Here is a 7347-nt window from a genome sequence, read left to right as displayed (position 1 = left end):
GCCAAACTCTCTCTCTCACTCTCTCTCGTGTGTGTTGTGATGTGTGATATTTTAGGACATTAAGGTTCACGGGGCAAAGTTGTAGCTTTGAAACACAAAAGACATAAACATGGAGGCTGATATGGTGTAAGAAAAATGTCATTATCACTTTATCCACACATGTGGGATCCTCCGGAGTTAAAAAACTCATATATGTTAAATGATGATGGTTGAAAACATTAACATATATACCCTAGCTAGGGACACTATGCCCCAACTGGAAATTGCTGATTATTGCTTTGAATTTGACGTTTAAATCCCCCACAAAACAGGAGAATTTTCTCCCTTTTATCAAGGGGTTCAGTAGCTGTAGTAATGTTACGTATTTTGTTACGAAATAATGAGAGAATGATCGTAAAATGATATATAAGCTTAGGGCTGTAAATGAGACGAGATAGATCGCGAGCTATTCGAGATCGACTCGGTTAAAGCTCGATCAACACTCGAATCGAATGAACTCGACTCGAGCTCGAACTCGACTCGAATTTTTAACGAGCTAATTAATACTCGACTCGAAAAGCTCGTGAGCTACTCGAAAAATTATATTATAATTTTAGATTTTTTAAAATTACATTATTAAAAATATATTAAAAATAAATTTTTAAATGTAATATAAGATTTTTGTATCTTCAAATTCGAGTTTAAATTCGAGCTTGAATCGAGTTGAGCTTGAATCGAGCTCTTGAAATTTTTTCGAGTTCGAGCATTTTCGAGTTCGAGTCGAGTTTCGATATTATATTTCGAGTTCGAGCTGAACTGATAATTTTTAGCTCGCGAGTTTTAGAGTCGAGTCGAGCATGATTTTAAACTTTTCGAGTTCGAGTCGAGCTTAGCAATACTCGAGTTCGACTCGGCTCGTTTACGGCCCTAATTATAATAAGCTTACGTGAAAAAGTTTAAACAAATAAAAATACGTACATATAAGAGAAATTCAATATGATATGAGATTTATAGTTATAAGGGTTTTTTAGCTTTTAAATTTTGATTAATTTTAATATAATATCAAAATTACAAGAGGTTTACAGTTGATGAGAAAGAAATTATATATTACAAAGAGTTTTTTTTGGATATAAATTTATACTTTCAATCAAATACTAATGAGTATAATTTGGGCTGAGAGCCTCCACATTTAGGGAACCATAAATTTGAACCCGACCTAATTTTACTCTTCAAATTTTTGATCAACCAGACCCATACCTTTTTTCTTTTAAAAATCCTACCTATAGAAGTATAGATTGGGTTGGGCTAATACCCATTGGATTTAGGGCAAATGCTAGTCCCTATCCACATTATTTTTTAAATTTCGAATTTATTTATTCACTAAGTCAATTATGTTGTAAACTTTGAATTAATATCAAAGGAAATTAAAGCCTCTTTTATGCTTGGTTTTGAATGTAGAGCTACGGTTTCATGTTACTCAAATTCTTTATTTTCTCTGTACCCCAAGTCCTATACATGCTTGAATAAGCCACTCATCCGAATTCGTGTCTTTCTGTGATAATGTATAATTTACTAGCAATGCACACTCTTTCTGTACATGCAAAAACTCTATAATGCTTCGACACATATATCCCGACACGATTACTTCAACTGTATCCGTAAAAAACTTACAACAAATCGAACAATACTCGATCACAAACATACTCTTTATATCCAAATCCATCTAGCATAGGCGCAAAACAACAGAATTTGTGTTTGCTTGTCTTTGTTAACGGCAAAAAGAATTACACTATGGTATTGAAGGATTACCCAGGAAGAAAGTATTGGAAATGTGTTTTGTCAGATAGCCGGTGGAATTCCCAATGACGGTATTGTGTTTTCAAGGAGTCCATAAACGATTTTAGCCCTGGAAACTGTCAACGGGAAATTTATTTGGGGGGGGGGAATCAATCAATCACATTTTGTCGAGTATTATTGTCAGTACCTGATGAGTTGTTTCTTCTTTTATGAATGAAATAGTAAGCAAGGCCACCAAGAACCAATATGATAATCAAACCATCCACCACTCCCACCACAATCAACACCCATTTCTTAACACTAGGCCTGCTTTGATGGTATCGGCTCCCTTTCCGAACCTTAACCATATAACTCGACCCAGATCCTCTTTCGACCTGTTTGATGCCTGCAACGAGCCCGTAAAGGGAGCATTCTTCGAAGCTCGAGTCCTCATAGTTTCTGTACGAATGTAATGCAGCAACACATTTACAATCAATCAAGCACAAATTTGCACATATTGTCTTGGTAACATTAACCTTTTGGGGGGCATCTTTGAGTACACTAATGACACCGTTCAATTCGAGCATCTCGGCTTGTGTTCCGCCGCAGAAATGGCTAGGGATCCCCTCGTTATTACAATCGGAGACCATTTCATTTTCTTTCGTCAAAAGGTGTATGCACGAACAAGCTTTGGAGAATGTACATATGCCATAAGGCTTACAAGCTAAAGGAAGGTCACAAGTGGAGTTGAGAGCTTGGAATGAGGCTTCAAAGTTTTGTGTGGTTGGTGAGTAAAAGTAAAGTCCTAAGTTTCCGGTCCTATTTCCGAGTGCTAGAAACCTCATCGGCTGAACCTTCCACGAAGCGATCTGCGCGATTTTTTATGTTTATCATTGAATAACTCTAACCCTTTAGAACCCAATTGAACAAACGTGATGTTTCGGTTCTTGGAAGGCATAAATTCCCAGTAAGAGTACTTCGACTTACCCAAATTGAGATAAAGAGCAACCCTGTCCTGTCCGATTTCGAACGTGTAGAACCAAGTCGAGTTCCTTGGGAACGAAGTTAACCAAGTGGACACATCTAGTCTCTGTCCCCATAGCATTACATCAGTAGGGAAATTGAAACTCTGCCATTTTATCTGGTTCAAAACATCCACAAGCACAAGATTACCAGTCCTAAGTATCTGCAATCTCTGCAAACATAATACAAAAACACAAATCACTTTGAGCAATGCGTGTATACTTGAAGCAATGTGTCAAGCAAGTACTTTTACCTCGACGCCTTGTCCGGAAGTTCCGGTACGCCATCCAACTCGATCTTTGGGACCCTTGAGCTGTAAATCTCCATCTTGAGTAAGCTCAAGGACGCATACATCAAATGTGTAGAACTTGGAGTAATGACCAGAATTCCAGACCTTGACATCACCTAGAAAAACCTCTAGAGAACATGAATATCTCCCTTTATTAGCTTCGGCACTCAATGCAACTCGGAAACTCGGTTCGACCTGGTTAGCATAATCCATCAAAAAAGCTCTACCAATGAACCCATCACTGTATTCTAATGGAACCGCAAGGCTAACCTGTGACCAAGTTGAATAGCTGAGTCACAGATTCCATGGCTGACCAAAATCAAAATCAAAATACTAGAAATAAGATGAAGCTTCATAGGGGTTGAAGTGAGAGGAAGTGAGGGGAAAGGTAGGCATATGTTTGTGTGTTTTGAAGGAAAGTTCCAAAGAAAGGAGCAGAGCTTTGAATAATGTATTTTATGAGAGAAATGGATTTGTGGGGTTATTGATGGAATTAAGGTGGGAAGGGAAGGATTTGGTTTTGTGTAATTAAATGTTTGGAACTAAAAGGGTAAAGCAGCAGAGGGTTGGTGTGCACAGCCTGGCTGTCCCATGTGAAGGTCTTTTATGAGCACCAAAACTAATGTAAAGAAACAGCATTATTGAGTAGTAGGGCAACCATTTGTTAAGTGCAATCAGTGGGAGTCCCTCAAGTAGATATTGGAAGTGGGTCTTTGCATCAAATTATTTTTTTATTAAAATGGGTAAACTACTATTTTCATCACTCAATTTTAACCAAATTTATTGTTTGGTCACTAAACTTTTTTAAAAATAATTTGATCACTCAACTTCCTAGGAATGGCAACAGGTCGGGTTCGGGTCGGGTTTTGCTCGCCCCATCCCCGAACCCGAAATGAATCCCCATCCCCGACCCGATCCCCGACGGGTTTTTTATCGGGGCACCCCGTCGGGGATTTTTTTTGCCCTGTCCCCGAACCCGACCCGAAATATTATACCCGAACCCAAAAATATTTTATATATAATTAATATAAAAATATATATATATATATATAATTAATATACAAAAATATAAAATATTATATATATATAATCGGGGTGGTTCGGGGCAAGCGGGGATACCTTACCCCGAACCCGACCTGAAAAAATCCCCGAACCCGACCCGATATCATTCAACCCGACCCGAACTTAACCGGATTTCGAATTTCCCCGTCGGGTTCGGTTCATACTGCCATCCCTACAACTTCCTCCGAATTACTCCCATCACTTGATATTAACTCAAAAACAATATGATGATGCGACATTCTTTTTTTTCTGATGTGGAAGTCACCTCATTTCTTTTCTTATTTTTTTGAGTTGCATCTCCATCTAACGTCATTGTGACACTGCCATTTTTTGGTATCTTCTCTAAGCACTTTAGACATCGATAAACTTGTCTCATCGTCTTCTACCACTTTATATGTTTAGATTTTCCTAAAATTTCTTTAAAACTCTCTAAACTTCGACCTAAAACCCGGAGGTAAACAACTATAATCTACAACCACATCATCCAATCACACTAAAATCAAAGATATACTATTCATCTCTTCCTTCTTTACCTCTCTACCATTGGAAAGATGATCCAATATTAAAAAGTCAAAATGAATTTGAAAATTGTCAGGTTAAATTTTTGAGAAAAAAATTTCAAGAATATTGTAACACTCCCAACCCGTATCCGACCCGGATACGAGTCCGAAATGTCACATTGACTTTTCAAACATTTATTCGTATAAAATAGTGAGTAATTTAAAAACTTTGATAACATTTAACTTATTCAAAACGTTTACAAAATATATCAGAGTTCATACAATTTATATCTTTAGACTACATGCCAACTACACTCTATAACCAGTACATATATTTTCTGATCTGACATTTGGTAAGGAGAACTGACCTGTCTTGCTCCGCATTCCTCTTTACTCTTCTCGAAACCTACGTGTGAAACAATCACACGCTAAGTCGAAGACTTAGTGAGGCATAACAACTTATAATGCACTTTATAACATATATCAATACATGCATGTTCTGTTCTATCATGTTATACCAATTCCATGCATTCTTTGTATCATATAAAATCATATCAAATTAATTACAGTAAATACATACATACACATAATTCATCATTAACAGTTTATCATGTAATCACATACTTTTATGGTTAACCTTTTCAATCAAACACTATACACACACAACATCATAACATTTCTATAACATTTATCATACCACTAACATATATTTGTTCATATCTCTGGATTAGCCCATGTACATATGTGAGAACTATCGATATGTGAGTCTATAGAGGTTGTGCACTAATGATGTCACCACATCTCGTATAATTGCACCGAAGTGCCGCGTAGAATTGCACCGTAGTGCCATATAATAATGTCCATAAGGACCACATATTATTCCTTAAGAATCATATACATATACTAGGGATCAAGTATGTGTCTTACAAGACTTCACACATGTTCCACAGAATATATATATATCCCGAAGGACCGCGTAGAATTGCACCGTAGTGCCATATAATAATGTCACTAAGGACCACATATTATTCCTTAAGAATCATATACATATACTAAGGACCAAGTATGTGCCTCAAAGACCTCATAAATGTTCCAAAAAATATACATATGTCCTGAAGGACCGCGTAGACCCTCGACTCTTGGCATGCCAACTACACCCCTAGCTCTCATGACACATAACATGGGCATTATCATTTATTTCATTTCAAATATTCACATAAACATGTAGTTCACTTTCACATATCACGTATCACATAGCTTCTTTTCATATTATCACATAGTCACATAGTTCACTTACACGTAGATCATTTCCATATAATTCACATGTCACATATCTCATGTTCTTGTATAATTTCTATCATTTCTCACCCAATCACATTTATTCATGTAAACATACTTATCATATCTTGTTCACATAAGATCATATACTTCATATAACATATAGAAACACCTAGAACACTTTCACGTAGTTTATAGTCACAGGTCTTATCTCATAACATATACTTGTTTTCACATATATTTCATATCATTTCTTATACCATCACATAATTCATTTAACATACATAACATATCATGTAACATTATAATAGAAATACCTATAAGTCATATCACTTAGAGCACATATACTTATAGTCACATTTCTTATAACTTAATCTTATACATTCTCTTAGACATATATATATATATTCACATGTTCAGGTAATCCACCATTTCATCACATAATTATGTATTCATATAACTCATTTCATTTCATATCTACCTATATATATATATTCTCAAGATTTATCCTAATATAAATCATATAGCACTCTTATAATTCATATTCATATTCATCTATGTCAGACTTATAAACACATCTCACTTCTATTATTTCTTTATGTATATAATCTAATCTGTTTACTTAATTCAATTTCATATAACTCTTATAATCTTCTCATATAGCTTCATAAATTTCTATCATACAACCCCTGTGTTATAGTTTTATTTAAACATATGAATCTTTCCCATCTAGCTTATCTTATATGTTCGTATTATCATTTATGTTCAAATCTCTAGTTAGTGTACTGTTCTCACATCATCCTATAGATCAATATTATCTAGCTTATTTCACTTATCATATAATATAATTATATTTTACTATGATCACATAGTTTATATCTCATATAATTCATAACCTTTCTTATGTAATCACTTATACTTTCTCACCTAACACATAAAAGAACAGATCAATCCATATAATCAAGCATACATACATGCATATTCAATTCATACCCTTAATCATGCATTCATGTGTAACACTTCAGGAAATAGACTCATCGCAAGTCTTATTCCCATCGCACATCATATATTATTGAATATGCACTCACCTGGGCCTCGTTGTTTGAATCAATCCTAATCCTTAGTTTGTTCCGGAACAAGCTTTCATTCTATATCTACATAATAATACATTAATACTTATCATTATACTGATTGATATATTCGAAACTATCACTCCTTAGTCTCAAAGAAAAGCCAATTTCATCTTTTAATGAAGGTATGCATCGATGCACTACACCATGCATCGATGCATAAATCCTATTTGATGTTTGTATTTAATGGGGATGCATCGATGCACTCCTTATGCATCGATGCATAAATCCTATTCGATGTTTTCTATTTAAATTCATGCATCGATGCACTGCATGTGCATCGATGCACCTTAAACAATTTCTGGTATTT

At 35.2% G+C, this 7347-nt stretch overlaps 1 pseudogene; it reads right to left on the bottom strand.

Annotated features, from left to right (window-relative positions):
• Positions 1 to 1860: 1860 nt before the first annotated feature.
• LOC120218117 lies at positions 1861 to 3524 on the bottom strand (annotated as a pseudogene).
• Positions 3525 to 7347: the final 3823 nt, after the last annotated feature.

Source organism: Hibiscus syriacus, unplaced genomic scaffold (assembly GCF_006381635.1).
Source record: "Hibiscus syriacus cultivar Baekdansim isolate YM2019G1 unplaced genomic scaffold, ASM638163v2 tig00110195_pilon, whole genome shotgun sequence".
Classification (NCBI taxonomy): domain Eukaryota; kingdom Viridiplantae; phylum Streptophyta; class Magnoliopsida; order Malvales; family Malvaceae; genus Hibiscus; species Hibiscus syriacus.
The sequence above is the reverse complement of the archived record's forward strand: the minus strand, read 5'-3'. Positions and strand labels throughout refer to the sequence as shown.